This window comes from Centroberyx gerrardi, chromosome 1 (genome assembly GCF_048128805.1).
Source record: "Centroberyx gerrardi isolate f3 chromosome 1, fCenGer3.hap1.cur.20231027, whole genome shotgun sequence".
In the NCBI taxonomy this organism is placed as follows: Eukaryota; Metazoa; Chordata; class Actinopteri; order Beryciformes; family Berycidae; genus Centroberyx; species Centroberyx gerrardi.
Window position 1 is genome coordinate 38,607,038 of NC_135997.1, and position 22,089 is coordinate 38,629,126.

The following is a 22,089-nucleotide window of genomic DNA, read 5'->3' on the forward strand; positions in this document are numbered from 1 at the left end:
CCTCCCCCCAGAAAGTGTCTAGGAGCAGGTTTCAGGCAATTTTGAAGTCGACTGGGAAATGTTTGTACTGGATTTCTTTTTGTGTCTCTAGTATGGGTTTTGCACTTGGGTTATGAACAGGGATGTTAACCATGATGATGCCGGCATCATCCTCTTATAACGGCCGAACCGTAAGTGGTACAGCCAGGAAATTCGGTGTGCGTGCTGGTCTCTTCCCACTGCGCCTGTGTGTTAGGTTTGGCAGCCCTAGCTTCTTCCTTTGGTATAGCTGCCATAGACTCCCCATTCAAAAATGGAGGCTAAATCTGACAAAGTGCCCACTTCAGGATGATTCATTGTCGAATAACTTTTTTTCTGAAGGTCGGAGAGACCTGGCACCAAGGTGCATGTATAGGATGTCGGGCAAGCCCGACACACCAGTCTTGGCCCCGAGTCTCTACGAGCTTCGTTTCGGGAGATACCGCTTTTGCACCAATATGGGTTATGAACAGGGATGTTAACCATGATGATGCCGGCATCATCCTCTTATAACGGCCGAACCGTAAGTGGTACAGCCAGGAAATTCGGTGTGCGTGCTGGTCTCTTCCCACTGCGCCTGTGTGTTAGGTTTGGCAGCCCTAGCTTCTTCCTTTGGTATAGCTGCCGTAGACTCCCCATTCAAAAATGGAGGCTAAATCTGACAAAGTGCCCACTTCAGGATGATTCATTGTCGAATAACTTTTTTTCTGAAGGTCGGAGAGACCTGGCACCAAGGCGCATGTATAGGATGTCGGGCAAGCCCGACACGCCAGTCTTGGCCCCGAGTCTCTACGAGCTTCGTTTCGGGAGATACCGCTTTTGCACCAATATGGGTTATGAACAGGGATGTTAACCATGATGATGCCGGCATCATCCTCTTATAACGGCCGAACCGTAAGTGGTACAGCCAGGAAATTCGGTGTGCGTGCTGGTCTCTTCCCACTGCGCCTGTGTGTTAGGTTTGGCAGCCCTAGCTTCTTCCTTTGGTATAGCTGCCATAGACTCCCCATTCAAAAATGGAGGCTAAATCTGACAAAGTGCCCACTTCAGGATGATTCATTGTCGAATAACTTTTTTTCTGAAGGTCGGAGAGACCTGGCACCAATGTGCATGTATAGGATGTCGGGTAAGCCCGACACGCCAGTCTTGGCCCCGAGTCTCTACGAGCTTCGGTTCGGGAGATTCCGCTTTTGCACCAATATGGGTTATGAACAGGGATGTTAACCATGATGATGCCGGCATCATCCTCTTATAACGGCCGAACCGTAAGTGGTACAGCCAGGAAATTCGGTGTGCGTGCTGGTCTCTTCCCACTGCGCCTGTGTGTTAGGTTTGGCAGCCCTAGCTTCTTCCTTTGGTATAGCTGCCGTAGACTCCCCATTCAAAAATGGAGGCTAAATCTGACAAAGTGCCCACTTCAGGATGATTCATTGTCGAATAACTTTTTTTCTGAAGGTCGGAGAGACCAGGGACCAAGGCGCATGTATAGGATGTCGGGCAAGCCCGACACGCCAGTCTTGGCCCCGAGTCTCTACGAGCTTCGTTTCGGGAGATACCGCTTTTGCACCAATATGGGTTATGAACAGGGATGTTAACCATGATGATGCCGGCATCATCCTCTTATAACGGCCGAACCGTAAGTGGTACAGCCAGGAAATTCGGTGTGCGTGCTGGTCTCTTCCCACTGCGCCTGTGTGTTAGGTTTGGCAGCCCTAGCTTCTTCCTTTGGTATAGCTGCCATAGACTCCCCATTCAAAAATGGAGGCTAAATCTGACAAAGTGCCCACTTCAGGATGATTCATTGTCGAATAACTTTTTTTCTGAAGGTCGGAGAGACCTGGCACCAATGTGCATGTATAGGATGTCGGGTAAGCCCGACACGCCAGTCTTGGCCCCGAGTCTCTACGAGCTTCGGTTCGGGAGATTCCGCTTTTGCACCAATATGGGTTATGAACAGGGATGTTAACCATGATGATGCCGGCATCATCCTCTTATAACGGCCGAACCGTAAGTGGTACAGCCAGGAAATTCGGTGTGCGTGCTGGTCTCTTCCCACTGCGCCTGTGTGTTAGGTTTGGCAGCCCTAGCTTCTTCCTTTGGTATAGCTGCCGTAGACTCCCCATTCAAAAATGGAGGCTAAATCTGACAAAGTGCCCACTTCAGGATGATTCATTGTCGAATAACTTTTTTTCTGAAGGTCGGAGAGACCAGGGACCAAGGCGCATGTATAGGATGTCGGGCAAGCCCGACACGCCAGTCTTGGCCCCGAGTCTCTACGAGCTTCGTTTCGGGAGATACCGCTTTTGCACCAATATGGGTTATGAACAGGGATGTTAACCATGATGATGCCGGCATCATCCTCTTATAACGGCCGAACCGTAAGTGGTACAGCCAGGAAATTCGGTGTGCGTGCTGGTCTCTTCCCACTGCGCCTGTGTGTTAGGTTTGGCAGCCCTAGCTTCTTCCTTTGGTATAGCTGCCATAGACTCCCCATTCAAAAATGGAGGCTAAATCTGACAAAGTGCCCACTTCAGGATGATTCATTGTCGAATAACTTTTTTTCTGAAGGTCGGAGAGACCTGGCACCAATGTGCATGTATAGGATGTCGGGTAAGCCCGACACGCCAGTCTTGGCCCCGAGTCTCTACGAGCTTCGGTTCGGGAGATTCCGCTTTTGCACCAATATGGGTTATGAACAGGGATGTTAACCATGATGATGCCGGCATCATCCTCTTATAACGGCCGAACCGTAAGTGGTACAGCCAGGAAATTCGGTGTGCGTGCTGGTCTCTTCCCACTGCGCCTGTGTGTTAGGTTTGGCAGCCCTAGCTTCTTCCTTTGGTATAGCTGCCGTAGACTCCCCATTCAAAAATGGAGGCTAAATCTGACAAAGTGCCCACTTCAGGATGATTCATTGTCGAATAACTTTTTTTCTGAAGGTCGGAGAGACCTGGCACCAAGGCGCATGTATAGGATGTCGGGCAAGCCCGACACGCCAGTCTTGGCCCCGAGTCTCTACGAGCTTCGTTTCGGGAGATACCGCTTTTGCACCAATATGGGTTATGAACAGGGATGTTAACCATGATGATGCCGGCATCATCCTCTTATAACGGCCGAACCGTAAGTGGTACAGCCAGGAAATTCGGTGTGCGTGCTGGTCTCTTCCCACTGCGCCTGTGTGTTAGGTTTGGCAGCCCTAGCTTCTTCCTTTGGTATAGCTGCCATAGACTCCCCATTCAAAAATGGAGGCTAAATCTGACAAAGTGCCCACTTCAGGATGATTCATTGTCGAATAACTTTTTTTCTGAAGGTCGGAGAGACCTGGCACCAAGGCGCATGTATAGGATGTCGGGCAAGCCCGACACACCAGTCTTGGCCCCGAGTCTCTACGAGCTTCGGTTCGGGAGATACCGCTTTTGCACCAATATGGGTTATGAACAGGGATGTTAACCATGATGATGCCGGCATCATCCTCTTATAACGGCCGAACCGTAAGTGGTACAGCCAGGAAATTCTGTGTGCGTGCTGGTCTCTTCCCACTGCGCCTGTGTGTTAGGTTTGGCAGCCCTAGCTTCTTCCTTTGGTATAGCTGCCATAGACTCCCCATTCAAAAATGGAGGCTAAATCTGACAAAGTGCCCACTTCAGGATGATTCATTGTCGAATAACTTTTTTTCTGAAGGTCGGAGAGACCTGGCACCAAGGCGCATGTATAGGATGTCGGGCAAGCCCGACACACCAGTCTTGGCCCCGAGTCTCTACGAGCTTCGGTTCGGGAGATACCGCTTTTGCACCAATATGGGTTATGAACAGGGATGTTAACCATGATGATGCCGGCATCATCCTCTTATAACGGCCGAACCGTAAGTGGTACAGCCAGGAAATTCGGTGTGCGTGCTGGTCTCTTCCCACTGCGCCTGTGTGTTAGGTTTGGCAGCCCTAGCTTCTTCCTTTGGTATAGCTGCCATAGACTCCCCATTCAAAAATGGAGGCTAAATCTGACAAAGTGCCCACTTCAGGATGATTCATTGTCGAATAACTTTTTTTCTGAAGGTCGGAGAGACCTGGCACCAAGGTGCATGTATAGGATGTCGGGCAAGCCCGACACGGCAGTCTTGGCCCCGAGTCTCTACGAGCTTCGGTTCGGGAGATACCGCTTTTGCACCAATAGTGGTGCGTGCCTCCAAGGTTCGCAAGAATCCAACGTCCCAGCCAAATTGCACAAAGTGGCAAGTCCAAAATCCTCCCCCCAGAAAGTGTCTAGGAGCAGGTTTCAGGCAATTTTGAAGTCGACTGGGAAATGTTTGTACTGGATTTCTTTTTGTGTCTCTAGTATGGGTTTTGCACTTGGGTTATGAACAGGGATGTTAACCATGATGATGCCGGCATCATCCTCTTATAACGGCCGAACCGTAAGTGGTACAGCCAGGAAATTCGGTGTGCGTGCTGGTCTCTTCCCACTGCGCCTGTGTGTTAGGTTTGGCAGCCCTAGCTTCTTCCTTTGGTATAGCTGCCGTAGACTCCCCATTCAAAAATGGAGGCTAAATCTGACAAAGTGCCCACTTCAGGATGATTCATTGTCGAATAACTTTTTTTCTGAAGGTCGGAGAGACCTGGGACCAAGGCGCATGTATAGGATGTCGGGCAAGCCCGACACGCCAGTCTTGGCCCCGAGTCTCTACGAGCTTCGTTTCGGGAGATACCGCTTTTGCACCAATATGGGTTATGAACAGGGATGTTAACCATGATGATGCCGGCATCATCCTCTTATAACGGCCGAACCGTAAGTGGTACAGCCAGGAAATTCGGTGTGCGTGCTGGTCTCTTCCCACTGCGCCTGTGTGTTAGGTTTGGCAGCCCTAGCTTCTTCCTTTGGTATAGCTGCCATAGACTCCCCATTCAAAAATGGAGGCTAAATCTGACAAAGTGCCCACTTCAGGATGATTCATTGTCGAATAACTTTTTTTCTGAAGGTCGGAGAGACCTGGCACCAATGTGCATGTATAGGATGTCGGGTAAGCCCGACACGCCAGTCTTGGCCCCGAGTCTCTACGAGCTTCGGTTCGGGAGATTCCGCTTTTGCACCAATATGGGTTATGAACAGGGATGTTAACCATGATGATGCCGGCATCATCCTCTTATAACGGCCGAACCGTAAGTGGTACAGCCAGGAAATTCGGTGTGCGTGCTGGTCTCTTCCCACTGCGCCTGTGTGTTAGGTTTGGCAGCCCTAGCTTCTTCCTTTGGTATAGCTGCCGTAGACTCCCCATTCAAAAATGGAGGCTAAATCTGACAAAGTGCCCACTTCAGGATGATTCATTGTCGAATAACTTTTTTTCTGAAGGTCGGAGAGACCTGGCACCAAGGTGCATGTATAGGATGTCGGGCAAGCCCGACACGCCAGTCTTGGCCCCGAGTCTCTACGAGCTTCGGTTCGGGAGATACCGCTTTTGCACCAATATGGGTTATGAACAGGGATGTTAACCATGATGATGCCGGCATCATCCTCTTATAACGGCCGAACCGTAAGTGGTACAGCCAGGAAATTCGGTGTGCGTGCTGGTCTCTTCCCACTGCGCCTGTGTGTTAGGTTTGGCAGCCCTAGCTTCTTCCTTTGGTATAGCTGCCGTAGACTCCCCATTCAAAAATGGAGGCTAAATCTGACAAAGTGCCCACTTCAGGATGATTCATTGTCGAATAACTTTTTTTCTGAAGGTCGGAGAGACCTGGCACCAAGGCGCATGTATAGGATGTCGGGCAAGCCCGACACGCCAGTCTTGGCCCCGAGTCTCTACGAGCTTCGTTTCGGGAGATACCGCTTTTGCACCAATATGGGTTATGAACAGGGATGTTAACCATGATGATGCCGGCATCATCCTCTTATAACGGCCGAACCGTAAGTGGTACAGCCAGGAAATTCGGTGTGCGTGCTGGTCTCTTCCCACTGCGCCTGTGTGTTAGGTTTGGCAGCCCTAGCTTCTTCCTTTGGTATAGCTGCCATAGACTCCCCATTCAAAAATGGAGGCTAAATCTGACAAAGTGCCCACTTCAGGATGATTCATTGTCGAATAACTTTTTTTCTGAAGGTCGGAGAGACCTGGCACCAAGGTGCATGTATAGGATGTCGGGTAAGCCCGACACGCCAGTCTTGGCCCCGAGTCTCTACGAGCTTCGGTTCGGGAGATACTGCTTTTGCACCAATAGTGGTGCGTGCCTCCAAGGTTCGCAAGAATCCAACGTCCCAGCCAAATTGCACAAAGTGGCAAGTCCAAAATCCTCCCCCCAGAAAGTGTCTAGGAGCAGGTTTCAGGCAATTTTGAAGTCGACTGGGAAATGTTTGTACTGGATTTCTTTTTGTGTCTCTAGTATGGGTTTTGCACTTGGGTTATGAACAGGGATGTTAACCATGATGATGCCGGCATCATCCTCTTATAACGGCCGAACCGTAAGTGGTACAGCCAGGAAATTCGGTGTGCGTGCTGGTCTCTTCCCACTGCGCCTGTGTGTTAGGTTTGGCAGCCCTAGCTTCTTCCTTTGGTATAGCTGCCGTAGACTCCCCATTCAAAAATGGAGGCTAAATCTGACAAAGTGCCCACTTCAGGATGATTCATTGTCGAATAACTTTTTTTCTGAAGGTCGGAGAGACCTGGCACCAAGGCGCATGTATAGGATGTCGGGCAAGCCCGACACGCCAGTCTTGGCCCCGAGTCTCTACGAGCTTCGTTTCGGGAGATACCGCTTTTGCACCAATATGGGTTATGAACAGGGATGTTAACCATGATGATGCCGGCATCATCCTCTTATAACGGCCGAACCGTAAGTGGTACAGCCAGGAAATTCGGTGTGCGTGCTGGTCTCTTCCCACTGCGCCTGTGTGTTAGGTTTGGCAGCCCTAGCTTCTTCCTTTGGTATAGCTGCCATAGACTCCCCATTCAAAAATGGAGGCTAAATCTGACAAAGTGCCCACTTCAGGATGATTCATTGTCGAATAACTTTTTTTCTGAAGGTCGGAGAGACCTGGCACCAATGTGCATGTATAGGATGTCGGGTAAGCCCGACACGCCAGTCTTGGCCCCGAGTCTCTACGAGCTTCGGTTCGGGAGATACCGCTTTTGCACCAATATGGGTTATGAACAGGGATGTTAACCATGATGATGCCGGCATCATCCTCTTATAACGGCCGAACCGTAAGTGGTACAGCCAGGAAATTCGGTGTGCGTGCTGGTCTCTTCCCACTGCGCCTGTGTGTTAGGTTTGGCAGCCCTAGCTTCTTCCTTTGGTATAGCTGCCATAGACTCCCCATTCAAAAATGGAGGCTAAATCTGACAAAGTGCCCACTTCAGGATGATTCATTGTCGAATAACTTTTTTTCTGAAGGTCGGAGAGACCTGGCACCAAGGTGCATGTATAGGATGTCGGGTAAGCCCGACACGCCAGTCTTGGCCCCGAGTCTCTACGAGCTTCGGTTCGGGAGATACTGCTTTTGCACCAATAGTGGTGCGTGCCTCCAAGGTTCGCAAGAATCCAACGTCCCAGCCAAATTGCACAAAGTGGCAAGTCCAAAATCCTCCCCCCAGAAAGTGTCTAGGAGCAGGTTTCAGGCAATTTTGAAGTCGACTGGGAAATGTTTGTACTGGATTTCTTTTTGTGTCTCTAGTATGGGTTTTGCACTTGGGTTATGAACAGGGATGTTAACCATGATGATGCCGGCATCATCCTCTTATAACGGCCGAACCGTAAGTGGTACAGCCAGGAAATTCGGTGTGCGTGCTGGTCTCTTCCCACTGCGCCTGTGTGTTAGGTTTGGCAGCCCTAGCTTCTTCCTTTGGTATAGCTGCCATAGACTCCCCATTCAAAAATGGAGGCTAAATCTGACAAAGTGCCCACTTCAGGATGATTCATTGTCGAATAACTTTTTTTCTGAAGGTCGGAGAGACCTGGCACCAATGTGCATGTATAGGATGTCGGGTAAGCCCGACACGCCAGTCTTGGCCCCGAGTCTCTACGAGCTTCGGTTCGGGAGATTCCGCTTTTGCACCAATATGGGTTATGAACAGGGATGTTAACCATGATGATGCCGGCATCATCCTCTTATAACGGCCGAACCGTAAGTGGTACAGCCAGGAAATTCGGTGTGCGTGCTGGTCTCTTCCCACTGCGCCTGTGTGTTAGGTTTGGCAGCCCTAGCTTCTTCCTTTGGTATAGCTGCCGTAGACTCCCCATTCAAAAATGGAGGCTAAATCTGACAAAGTGCCCACTTCAGGATGATTCATTGTCGAATAACTTTTTTTCTGAAGGTCGGAGAGACCAGGGACCAAGGCGCATGTATAGGATGTCGGGCAAGCCCGACACGCCAGTCTTGGCCCCGAGTCTCTACGAGCTTCGTTTCGGGAGATACCGCTTTTGCACCAATATGGGTTATGAACAGGGATGTTAACCATGATGATGCCGGCATCATCCTCTTATAACGGCCGAACCGTAAGTGGTACAGCCAGGAAATTCGGTGTGCGTGCTGGTCTCTTCCCACTGCGCCTGTGTGTTAGGTTTGGCAGCCCTAGCTTCTTCCTTTGGTATAGCTGCCATAGACTCCCCATTCAAAAATGGAGGCTAAATCTGACAAAGTGCCCACTTCAGGATGATTCATTGTCGAATAACTTTTTTTCTGAAGGTCGGAGAGACCTGGCACCAATGTGCATGTATAGGATGTCGGGTAAGCCCGACACGCCAGTCTTGGCCCCGAGTCTCTACGAGCTTCGGTTCGGGAGATTCCGCTTTTGCACCAATATGGGTTATGAACAGGGATGTTAACCATGATGATGCCGGCATCATCCTCTTATAACGGCCGAACCGTAAGTGGTACAGCCAGGAAATTCGGTGTGCGTGCTGGTCTCTTCCCACTGCGCCTGTGTGTTAGGTTTGGCAGCCCTAGCTTCTTCCTTTGGTATAGCTGCCGTAGACTCCCCATTCAAAAATGGAGGCTAAATCTGACAAAGTGCCCACTTCAGGATGATTCATTGTCGAATAACTTTTTTTCTGAAGGTCGGAGAGACCTGGCACCAAGGCGCATGTATAGGATGTCGGGCAAGCCCGACACGCCAGTCTTGGCCCCGAGTCTCTACGAGCTTCGTTTCGGGAGATACCGCTTTTGCACCAATATGGGTTATGAACAGGGATGTTAACCATGATGATGCCGGCATCATCCTCTTATAACGGCCGAACCGTAAGTGGTACAGCCAGGAAATTCGGTGTGCGTGCTGGTCTCTTCCCACTGCGCCTGTGTGTTAGGTTTGGCAGCCCTAGCTTCTTCCTTTGGTATAGCTGCCATAGACTCCCCATTCAAAAATGGAGGCTAAATCTGACAAAGTGCCCACTTCAGGATGATTCATTGTCGAATAACTTTTTTTCTGAAGGTCGGAGAGACCTGGCACCAAGGCGCATGTATAGGATGTCGGGCAAGCCCGACACACCAGTCTTGGCCCCGAGTCTCTACGAGCTTCGGTTCGGGAGATACCGCTTTTGCACCAATATGGGTTATGAACAGGGATGTTAACCATGATGATGCCGGCATCATCCTCTTATAACGGCCGAACCGTAAGTGGTACAGCCAGGAAATTCTGTGTGCGTGCTGGTCTCTTCCCACTGCGCCTGTGTGTTAGGTTTGGCAGCCCTAGCTTCTTCCTTTGGTATAGCTGCCATAGACTCCCCATTCAAAAATGGAGGCTAAATCTGACAAAGTGCCCACTTCAGGATGATTCATTGTCGAATAACTTTTTTTCTGAAGGTCGGAGAGACCTGGCACCAAGGCGCATGTATAGGATGTCGGGCAAGCCCGACACACCAGTCTTGGCCCCGAGTCTCTACGAGCTTCGGTTCGGGAGATACCGCTTTTGCACCAATATGGGTTATGAACAGGGATGTTAACCATGATGATGCCGGCATCATCCTCTTATAACGGCCGAACCGTAAGTGGTACAGCCAGGAAATTCGGTGTGCGTGCTGGTCTCTTCCCACTGCGCCTGTGTGTTAGGTTTGGCAGCCCTAGCTTCTTCCTTTGGTATAGCTGCCATAGACTCCCCATTCAAAAATGGAGGCTAAATCTGACAAAGTGCCCACTTCAGGATGATTCATTGTCGAATAACTTTTTTTCTGAAGGTCGGAGAGACCTGGCACCAATGTGCATGTATAGGATGTCGGGTAAGCCCGACACGCCAGTCTTGGCCCCGAGTCTCTACGAGCTTCGGTTCGGGAGATACCGCTTTTGCACCAATAGTGGTGCGTGCCTCCAAGGTTCGCAAGAATCCAACGTCCCAGCCAAATTGCACAAAGTGGCAAGTCCAAAATCCTCCCCCCAGAAAGTGTCTAGGAGCAGGTTTCAGGCAATTTTGAAGTCGACTGGGAAATGTTTGTACTGGATTTCTTTTTGTGTCTCTAGTATGGGTTTTGCACTTGGGTTATGAACAGGGATGTTAACCATGATGATGCCGGCATCATCCTCTTATAACGGCCGAACCGTAAGTGGTACAGCCAGGAAATTCGGTGTGCGTGCTGGTCTCTTCCCACTGCGCCTGTGTGTTAGGTTTGGCAGCCCTAGCTTCTTCCTTTGGTATAGCTGCCATAGACTCCCCATTCAAAAATGGAGGCTAAATCTGACAAAGTGCCCACTTCAGGATGATTCATTGTCGAATAACTTTTTTTCTGAAGGTCGGAGAGACCTGGCACCAAGGTGCATGTATAGGATGTCGGGCAAGCCCGACACACCAGTCTTGGCCCCGAGTCTCTACGAGCTTCGGTTCGGGAGATACCGCTTTTGCACCAATATGGGTTATGAACAGGGATGTTAACCATGATGATGCCGGCATCATCCTCTTATAACGGCCGAACCGTAAGTGGTACAGCCAGGAAATTCGGTGTGCGTGCTGGTCTCTTCCCACTGCGCCTGTGTGTTAGGTTTGGCAGCCCTAGCTTCTTCCTTTGGTATAGCTGCCATAGACTCCCCATTCAAAAATGGAGGCTAAATCTGACAAAGTGCCCACTTCAGGATGATTCATTGTCGAATAACTTTTTTTCTGAAGGTCGGAGAGACCTGGCACCAAGGCGCATGTATAGGATGTCGGGCAAGCCCGACACACCAGTCTTGGCCCCGAGTCTCTACGAGCTTCGGTTCGGGAGATACCGCTTTTGCACCAATATGGGTTATGAACAGGGATGTTAACCATGATGATGCCGGCATCATCCTCTTATAACGGCCGAACCGTAAGTGGTACAGCCAGGAAATTCGGTGTGCGTGCTGGTCTCTTCCCACTGCGCCTGTGTGTTAGGTTTGGCAGCCCTAGCTTCTTCCTTTGGTATAGCTGCCATAGACTCCCCATTCAAAAATGGAGGCTAAATCTGACAAAGTGCCCACTTCAGGATGATTCATTGTCGAATAACTTTTTTTCTGAAGGTCGGAGAGACCTGGCACCAAGGTGCATGTATAGGATGTCGGGTAAGCCCGACACGCCAGTCTTGGCCCCGAGTCTCTACGAGCTTCGGTTCGGGAGATTCCGCTTTTGCACCAATATGGGTTATGAACAGGGATGTTAACCATGATGATGCCGGCATCATCCTCTTATAACGGCCGAACCGTAAGTGGTACAGCCAGGAAATTCGGTGTGCGTGCTGGTCTCTTCCCACTGCGCCTGTGTGTTAGGTTTGGCAGCCCTAGCTTCTTCCTTTGGTATAGCTGCCGTAGACTCCCCATTCAAAAATGGAGGCTAAATCTGACAAAGTGCCCACTTCAGGATGATTCATTGTCGAATAACTTTTTTTCTGAAGGTCGGAGAGACCAGGGACCAAGGCGCATGTATAGGATGTCGGGCAAGCCCGACACGCCAGTCTTGGCCCCGAGTCTCTACGAGCTTCGTTTCGGGAGATACCGCTTTTGCACCAATATGGGTTATGAACAGGGATGTTAACCATGATGATGCCGGCATCATCCTCTTATAACGGCCGAACCGTAAGTGGTACAGCCAGGAAATTCGGTGTGCGTGCTGGTCTCTTCCCACTGCGCCTGTGTGTTAGGTTTGGCAGCCCTAGCTTCTTCCTTTGGTATAGCTGCCATAGACTCCCCATTCAAAAATGGAGGCTAAATCTGACAAAGTGCCCACTTCAGGATGATTCATTGTCGAATAACTTTTTTTCTGAAGGTCGGAGAGACCTGGGACCAAGGCGCATGTATAGGATGTCGGGCAAGCCCGACACGCCAGTCTTGGCCCCGAGTCTCTACGAGCTTCGTTTCGGGAGATACCGCTTTTGCACCAATATGGGTTATGAACAGGGATGTTAACCATGATGATGCCGGCATCATCCTCTTATAACGGCCGAACCGTAAGTGGTACAGCCAGGAAATTCGGTGTGCGTGCTGGTCTCTTCCCACTGCGCCTGTGTGTTAGGTTTGGCAGCCCTAGCTTCTTCCTTTGGTATAGCTGCCATAGACTCCCCATTCAAAAATGGAGGCTAAATCTGACAAAGTGCCCACTTCAGGATGATTCATTGTCGAATAACTTTTTTTCTGAAGGTCGGAGAGACCTGGCACCAATGTGCATGTATAGGATGTCGGGTAAGCCCGACACGCCAGTCTTGGCCCCGAGTCTCTACGAGCTTCGGTTCGGGAGATTCCGCTTTTGCACCAATATGGGTTATGAACAGGGATGTTAACCATGATGATGCCGGCATCATCCTCTTATAACGGCCGAACCGTAAGTGGTACAGCCAGGAAATTCGGTGTGCGTGCTGGTCTCTTCCCACTGCGCCTGTGTGTTAGGTTTGGCAGCCCTAGCTTCTTCCTTTGGTATAGCTGCCGTAGACTCCCCATTCAAAAATGGAGGCTAAATCTGACAAAGTGCCCACTTCAGGATGATTCATTGTCGAATAACTTTTTTTCTGAAGGTCGGAGAGACCTGGCACCAAGGTGCATGTATAGGATGTCGGGCAAGCCCGACACGCCAGTCTTGGCCCCGAGTCTCTACGAGCTTCGGTTCGGGAGATACCGCTTTTGCACCAATATGGGTTATGAACAGGGATGTTAACCATGATGATGCCGGCATCATCCTCTTATAACGGCCGAACCGTAAGTGGTACAGCCAGGAAATTCGGTGTGCGTGCTGGTCTCTTCCCACTGCGCCTGTGTGTTAGGTTTGGCAGCCCTAGCTTCTTCCTTTGGTATAGCTGCCGTAGACTCCCCATTCAAAAATGGAGGCTAAATCTGACAAAGTGCCCACTTCAGGATGATTCATTGTCGAATAACTTTTTTTCTGAAGGTCGGAGAGACCTGGCACCAAGGCGCATGTATAGGATGTCGGGCAAGCCCGACACGCCAGTCTTGGCCCCGAGTCTCTACGAGCTTCGTTTCGGGAGATACCGCTTTTGCACCAATATGGGTTATGAACAGGGATGTTAACCATGATGATGCCGGCATCATCCTCTTATAACGGCCGAACCGTAAGTGGTACAGCCAGGAAATTCGGTGTGCGTGCTGGTCTCTTCCCACTGCGCCTGTGTGTTAGGTTTGGCAGCCCTAGCTTCTTCCTTTGGTATAGCTGCCATAGACTCCCCATTCAAAAATGGAGGCTAAATCTGACAAAGTGCCCACTTCAGGATGATTCATTGTCGAATAACTTTTTTTCTGAAGGTCGGAGAGACCTGGCACCAAGGTGCATGTATAGGATGTCGGGTAAGCCCGACACGCCAGTCTTGGCCCCGAGTCTCTACGAGCTTCGGTTCGGGAGATACTGCTTTTGCACCAATAGTGGTGCGTGCCTCCAAGGTTCGCAAGAATCCAACGTCCCAGCCAAATTGCACAAAGTGGCAAGTCCAAAATCCTCCCCCCAGAAAGTGTCTAGGAGCAGGTTTCAGGCAATTTTGAAGTCGACTGGGAAATGTTTGTACTGGATTTCTTTTTGTGTCTCTAGTATGGGTTTTGCACTTGGGTTATGAACAGGGATGTTAACCATGATGATGCCGGCATCATCCTCTTATAACGGCCGAACCGTAAGTGGTACAGCCAGGAAATTCGGTGTGCGTGCTGGTCTCTTCCCACTGCGCCTGTGTGTTAGGTTTGGCAGCCCTAGCTTCTTCCTTTGGTATAGCTGCCATAGACTCCCCATTCAAAAATGGAGGCTAAATCTGACAAAGTGCCCACTTCAGGATGATTCATTGTCGAATAACTTTTTTTCTGAAGGTCGGAGAGACCTGGCACCAAGGTGCATGTATAGGATGTCGGGCAAGCCCGACACACCAGTCTTGGCCCCGAGTCTCTACGAGCTTCGTTTCGGGAGATACCGCTTTTGCACCAATATGGGTTATGAACAGGGATGTTAACCATGATGATGCCGGCATCATCCTCTTATAACGGCCGAACCGTAAGTGGTACAGCCAGGAAATTCGGTGTGCGTGCTGGTCTCTTCCCACTGCGCCTGTGTGTTAGGTTTGGCAGCCCTAGCTTCTTCCTTTGGTATAGCTGCCATAGACTCCCCATTCAAAAATGGAGGCTAAATCTGACAAAGTGCCCACTTCAGGATGATTCATTGTCGAATAACTTTTTTTCTGAAGGTCGGAGAGACCTGGGACCAAGGCGCATGTATAGGATGTCGGGCAAGCCCGACACGCCAGTCTTGGCCCCGAGTCTCTACGAGCTTCGTTTCGGGAGATACCGCTTTTGCACCAATATAGGTTATGAACAGGGATGTTAACCATGATGATGCCGGCATCATCCTCTTATAACGGCCGAACCGTAAGTGGTACAGCCAGGAAATTCGGTGTGCGTGCTGGTCTCTTCCCACTGCGCCTGTGTGTTAGGTTTGGCAGCCCTAGCTTCTTCCTTTGGTATAGCTGCCGTAGACTCCCCATTCAAAAATGGAGGCTAAATCTGACAAAGTGCCCACTTCAGGATGATTCATTGTCGAATAACTTTTTTTCTGAAGGTCGGAGAGACCTGGCACCAAGGCGCATGTATAGGATGTCGGGCAAGCCCGACACGCCAGTCTTGGCCCCGAGTCTCTACGAGCTTCGTTTCGGGAGATACCGCTTTTGCACCAATATGGGTTATGAACAGGGATGTTAACCATGATGATGCCGGCATCATCCTCTTATAACGGCCGAACCGTAAGTGGTACAGCCAGGAAATTCGGTGTGCGTGCTGGTCTCTTCCCACTGCGCCTGTGTGTTAGGTTTGGCAGCCCTAGCTTCTTCCTTTGGTATAGCTGCCATAGACTCCCCATTCAAAAATGGAGGCTAAATCTGACAAAGTGCCCACTTCAGGATGATTCATTGTCGAATAACTTTTTTTCTGAAGGTCGGAGAGACCTGGCACCAAGGCGCATGTATAGGATGTCGGGCAAGCCCGACACACCAGTCTTGGCCCCGAGTCTCTACGAGCTTCGGTTCGGGAGATACCGCTTTTGCACCAATATGGGTTATGAACAGGGATGTTAACCATGATGATGCCGGCATCATCCTCTTATAACGGCCGAACCGTAAGTGGTACAGCCAGGAAATTCTGTGTGCGTGCTGGTCTCTTCCCACTGCGCCTGTGTGTTAGGTTTGGCAGCCCTAGCTTCTTCCTTTGGTATAGCTGCCATAGACTCCCCATTCAAAAATGGAGGCTAAATCTGACAAAGTGCCCACTTCAGGATGATTCATTGTCGAATAACTTTTTTTCTGAAGGTCGGAGAGACCTGGCACCAAGGCGCATGTATAGGATGTCGGGCAAGCCCGACACACCAGTCTTGGCCCCGAGTCTCTACGAGCTTCGGTTCGGGAGATACCGCTTTTGCACCAATATGGGTTATGAACAGGGATGTTAACCATGATGATGCCGGCATCATCCTCTTATAACGGCCGAACCGTAAGTGGTACAGCCAGGAAATTCGGTGTGCGTGCTGGTCTCTTCCCACTGCGCCTGTGTGTTAGGTTTGGCAGCCCTAGCTTCTTCCTTTGGTATAGCTGCCATAGACTCCCCATTCAAAAATGGAGGCTAAATCTGACAAAGTGCCCACTTCAGGATGATTCATTGTCGAATAACTTTTTTTCTGAAGGTCGGAGAGACCTGGCACCAATGTGCATGTATAGGATGTCGGGTAAGCCCGACACGCCAGTCTTGGCCCCGAGTCTCTACGAGCTTCGGTTCGGGAGATTCCGCTTTTGCACCAATATGGGTTATGAACAGGGATGTTAACCATGATGATGCCGGCATCATCCTCTTATAACGGCCGAACCGTAAGTGGTACAGCCAGGAAATTCGGTGTGCGTGCTGGTCTCTTCCCACTGCGCCTGTGTGTTAGGTTTGGCAGCCCTAGCTTCTTCCTTTGGTATAGCTGCCGTAGACTCCCCATTCAAAAATGGAGGCTAAATCTGACAAAGTGCCCACTTCAGGATGATTCATTGTCGAATAACTTTTTTTCTGAAGGTCGGAGAGACCAGGGACCAAGGCGCATGTATAGGATGTCGGGCAAGCCCGACACGCCAGTCTTGGCCCCGAGTCTCTACGAGCTTCGTTTCGGGAGATACCGCTTTTGCACCAATATGGGTTATGAACAGGGATGTTAACCATGATGATGCCGGCATCATCCTCTTATAACGGCCGAACCGTAAGTGGTACAGCCAGGAAATTCGGTGTGCGTGCTGGTCTCTTCCCACTGCGCCTGTGTGTTAGGTTTGGCAGCCCTAGCTTCTTCCTTTGGTATAGCTGCCATAGACTCCCCATTCAAAAATGGAGGCTAAATCTGACAAAGTGCCCACTTCAGGATGATTCATTGTCGAATAACTTTTTTTCTGAAGGTCGGAGAGACCTGGCACCAATGTGCATGTATAGGATGTCGGGTAAGCCCGACACGCCAGTCTTGGCCCCGAGTCTCTACGAGCTTCGGTTCGGGAGATTCCGCTTTTGCACCAATATGGGTTATGAACAGGGATGTTAACCATGATGATGCCGGCATCATCCTCTTATAACGGCCGAACCGTAAGTGGTACAGCCAGGAAATTCGGTGTGCGTGCTGGTCTCTTCCCACTGCGCCTGTGTGTTAGGTTTGGCAGCCCTAGCTTCTTCCTTTGGTATAGCTGCCGTAGACTCCCCATTCAAAAATGGAGGCTAAATCTGACAAAGTGCCCACTTCAGGATGATTCATTGTCGAATAACTTTTTTTCTGAAGGTCGGAGAGACCTGGCACCAAGGCGCATGTATAGGATGTCGGGCAAGCCCGACACGCCAGTCTTGGCCCCGAGTCTCTACGAGCTTCGTTTCGGGAGATACCGCTTTTGCACCAATATGGGTTATGAACAGGGATGTTAACCATGATGATGCCGGCATCATCCTCTTATAACGGCCGAACCGTAAGTGGTACAGCCAGGAAATTCGGTGTGCGTGCTGGTCTCTTCCCACTGCGCCTGTGTGTTAGGTTTGGCAGCCCTAGCTTCTTCCTTTGGTATAGCTGCCATAGACTCCCCATTCAAAAATGGAGGCTAAATCTGACAAAGTGCCCACTTCAGGATGATTCATTGTCGAATAACTTTTTTTCTGAAGGTCGGAGAGACCTGGCACCAAGGCGCATGTATAGGATGTCGGGCAAGCCCGACACACCAGTCTTGGCCCCGAGTCTCTACGAGCTTCGGTTCGGGAGATACCGCTTTTGCACCAATATGGGTTATGAACAGGGATGTTAACCATGATGATGCCGGCATCATCCTCTTATAACGGCCGAACCGTAAGTGGTACAGCCAGGAAATTCTGTGTGCGTGCTGGTCTCTTCCCACTGCGCCTGTGTGTTAGGTTTGGCAGCCCTAGCTTCTTCCTTTGGTATAGCTGCCATAGACTCCCCATTCAAAAATGGAGGCTAAATCTGACAAAGTGCCCACTTCAGGATGATTCATTGTCGAATAACTTTTTTTCTGAAGGTCGGAGAGACCTGGCACCAAGGCGCATGTATAGGATGTCGGGCAAGCCCGACACACCAGTCTTGGCCCCGAGTCTCTACGAGCTTCAGTTCGGGAGATACCGCTTTTGCACCAATATGGGTTATGAACAGGGATGTTAACCATGATGATGCCGGCATCATCCTCTTATAACGGCCGAACCGTAAGTGGTACAGCCAGGAAATTCGGTGTGCGTGCTGGTCTCTTCCCACTGCGCCTGTGTGTTAGGTTTGGCAGCCCTAGCTTCTTCCTTTGGTATAGCTGCCATAGACTCCCCATTCAAAAATGGAGGCTAAATCTGACAAAGTGCCCACTTCAGGATGATTCATTGTCGAATAACTTTTTTTCTGAAGGTCGGAGAGACCTGGCACCAAGGTGCATGTATAGGATGTCGGGCAAGCCCGACACGGCAGTCTTGGCCCCGAGTCTCTACGAGCTTCGGTTCGGGAGATACCGCTTTTGCACCAATAGTGGTGCGTGCCTCCAAGGTTCGCAAGAATCCAACGTCCCAGCCAAATTGCACAAAGTGGCAAGTCCAAAATCCTCCCCCCAGAAAGTGTCTAGGAGCAGGTTTCAGGCAATTTTGAAGTCGACTGGGAAATGTTTGTACTGGATTTCTTTTTGTGTCTCTAGTATGGGTTTTGCACTTGGGTTATGAACAGGGATGTTAACCATGATGATGCCGGCATCATCCTCTTATAACGGCCGAACCGTAAGTGGTACAGCCAGGAAATTCGGTGTGCGTGCTGGTCTCTTCCCACTGCGCCTGTGTGTTAGGTTTGGCAGCCCTAGCTTCTTCCTTTGGTATAGCTGCCGTAGACTCCCCATTCAAAAATGGAGGCTAAATCTGACAAAGTGCCCACTTCAGGATGATTCATTGTCGAATAACTTTTTTTCTGAAGGTCGGAGAGACCTGGGACCAAGGCGCATGTATAGGATGTCGGGCAAGCCCGACACGCCAGTCTTGGCCCCGAGTCTCTACGAGCTTCGTTTCGGGAGATACCGCTTTTGCACCAATATGGGTTATGAACAGGGATGTTAACCATGATGATGCCGGCATCATCCTCTTATAACGGCCGAACCGTAAGTGGTACAGCCAGGAAATTCGGTGTGCGTGCTGGTCTCTTCCCACTGCGCCTGTGTGTTAGGTTTGGCAGCCCTAGCTTCTTCCTTTGGTATAGCTGCCATAGACTCCCCATTCAAAAATGGAGGCTAAATCTGACAAAGTGCCCACTTCAGGATGATTCATTGTCGAATAACTTTTTTTCTGAAGGTCGGAGAGACCTGGCACCAATGTGCATGTATAGGATGTCGGGTAAGCCCGACACGCCAGTCTTGGCCCCGAGTCTCTACGAGCTTCGGTTCGGGAGATTCCGCTTTTGCACCAATATGGGTTATGAACAGGGATGTTAACCATGATGATGCCGGCATCATCCTCTTATAACGGCCGAACCGTAAGTGGTACAGCCAGGAAATTCGGTGTGCGTGCTGGTCTCTTCCCACTGCGCCTGTGTGTTAGGTTTGGCAGCCCTAGCTTCTTCCTTTGGTATAGCTGCCGTAGACTCCCCATTCAAAAATGGAGGCTAAATCTGACAAAGTGCCCACTTCAGGATGATTCATTGTCGAATAACTTTTTTTCTGAAGGTCGGAGAGACCTGGGACCAAGGCGCATGTATAGGATGTCGGGCAAGCCCGACACGCCAGTCTTGGCCCCGAGTCTCTACGAGCTTCGTTTCGGGAGATACCGCTTTTGCACCAATATGGGTTATGAACAGGGATGTTAACCATGATGATGCCGGCATCATCCTCTTATAACGGCCGAACCGTAAGTGGTACAGCCAGGAAATTCGGTGTGCGTGCTGGTCTCTTCCCACTGCGCCTGTGTGTTAGGTTTGGCAGCCCTAGCTTCTTCCTTTGGTATAGCTGCCATAGACTCCCCATTCAAAAATGGAGGCTAAATCTGACAAAGTGCCCACTTCAGGATGATTCATTGTCGAATAACTTTTTTTCTGAAGGTCGGAGAGACCTGGCACCAATGTGCATGTATAGGATGTCGGGTAAGCCCGACACGCCAGTCTTGGCCCCGAGTCTCTACGAGCTTCGGTTCGGGAGATTCCGCTTTTGCACCAATATGGGTTATGAACAGGGATGTTAACCATGATGATGCCGGCATCATCCTCTTATAACGGCCGAACCGTAAGTGGTACAGCCAGGAAATTCGGTGTGCGTGCTGGTCTCTTCCCACTGCGCCTGTGTGTTAGGTTTGGCAGCCCTAGCTTCTTCCTTTGGTATAGCTGCCGTAGACTCCCCATTCAAAAATGGAGGCTAAATCTGACAAAGTGCCCACTTCAGGATGATTCATTGTCGAATAACTTTTTTTCTGAAGGTCGGAGAGACCTGGGACCAAGGCGCATGTATAGGATGTCGGGCAAGCCCGACACGCCAGTCTTGGCCCCGAGTCTCTACGAGCTTCGTTTCGGGAGATACCGCTTTTGCACCAATATGGGTTATGAACAGGGATGTTAACCATGATGATGCCGGCATCATCCTCTTATAACGGCCGAACCGTAAGTGGTACAGCCAGGAAATTCGGTGTGCGTGCTGGTCTCTTCCCACTGCGCCTGTGTGTTAGGTTTGGCAGCCCTAGCTTCTTCCTTTGGTATAGCTGCCATAGACTCCCCATTCAAAAATGGAGGCTAAATCTGACAAAGTGCCCACTTCAGGATGATTCATTGTCGAATAACTTTTTTTCTGAAGGTCGGAGAGACCTGGCACCAAGGTGCATGTATAGGATGTCGGGTAAGCCCGACACGCCAGTCTTGGCCCCGAGTCTCTACGAGCTTCGGTTCGGGAGATTCCGCTTTTGCACCAATATGGGTTATGAACAGGGATGTTAACCATGATGATGCCGGCATCATCCTCTTATAACGGCCGAACCGTAAGTGGTACAGCCAGGAAATTCGGTGTGCGTGCTGGTCTCTTCCCACTGCGCCTGTGTGTTAGGTTTGGCAGCCCTAGCTTCTTCCTTTGGTATAGCTGCCGTAGACTCCCCATTCAAAAATGGAGGCTAAATCTGACAAAGTGCCCACTTCAGGATGATTCATTGTCGAATAACTTTTTTTCTGAAGGTCGGAGAGACCAGGGACCAAGGCGCATGTATAGGATGTCGGGCAAGCCCGACACGCCAGTCTTGGCCCCGAGTCTCTACGAGCTTCGTTTCGGGAGATACCGCTTTTGCACCAATATGGGTTATGAACAGGGATGTTAACCATGATGATGCCGGCATCATCCTCTTATAACGGCCGAACCGTAAGTGGTACAGCCAGGAAATTCGGTGTGCGTGCTGGTCTCTTCCCACTGCGCCTGTGTGTTAGGTTTGGCAGCCCTAGCTTCTTCCTTTGGTATAGCTGCCATAGACTCCCCATTCAAAAATGGAGGCTAAATCTGACAAAGTGCCCACTTCAGGATGATTCATTGTCGAATAACTTTTTTTCTGAAGGTCGGAGAGACCTGGCACCAATGTGCATGTATAGGATGTCGGGTAAGCCCGACACGCCAGTCTTGGCCCCGAGTCTCTACGAGCTTCGGTTCGGGAGATTCCGCTTTTGCACCAATATGGGTTATGAACAGGGATGTTAACCATGATGATGCCGGCATCATCCTCTTATAACGGCCGAACCGTAAGTGGTACAGCCAGGAAATTCGGTGTGCGTGCTGGTCTCTTCCCACTGCGCCTGTGTGTTAGGTTTGGCAGCCCTAGCTTCTTCCTTTGGTATAGCTGCCGTAGACTCCCCATTCAAAAATGGAGGCTAAATCTGACAAAGTGCCCACTTCAGGATGATTCATTGTCGAATAACTTTTTTTCTGAAGGTCGGAGAGACCTGGCACCAAGGCGCATGTATAGGATGTCGGGCAAGCCCGACACGCCAGTCTTGGCCCCGAGTCTCTACGAGCTTCGTTTCGGGAGATACCGCTTTTGCACCAATATGGGTTATGAACAGGGATGTTAACCATGATGATGCCGGCATCATCCTCTTATAACGGCCGAACCGTAAGTGGTACAGCCAGGAAATTCGGTGTGCGTGCTGGTCTCTTCCCACTGCGCCTGTGTGTTAGGTTTGGCAGC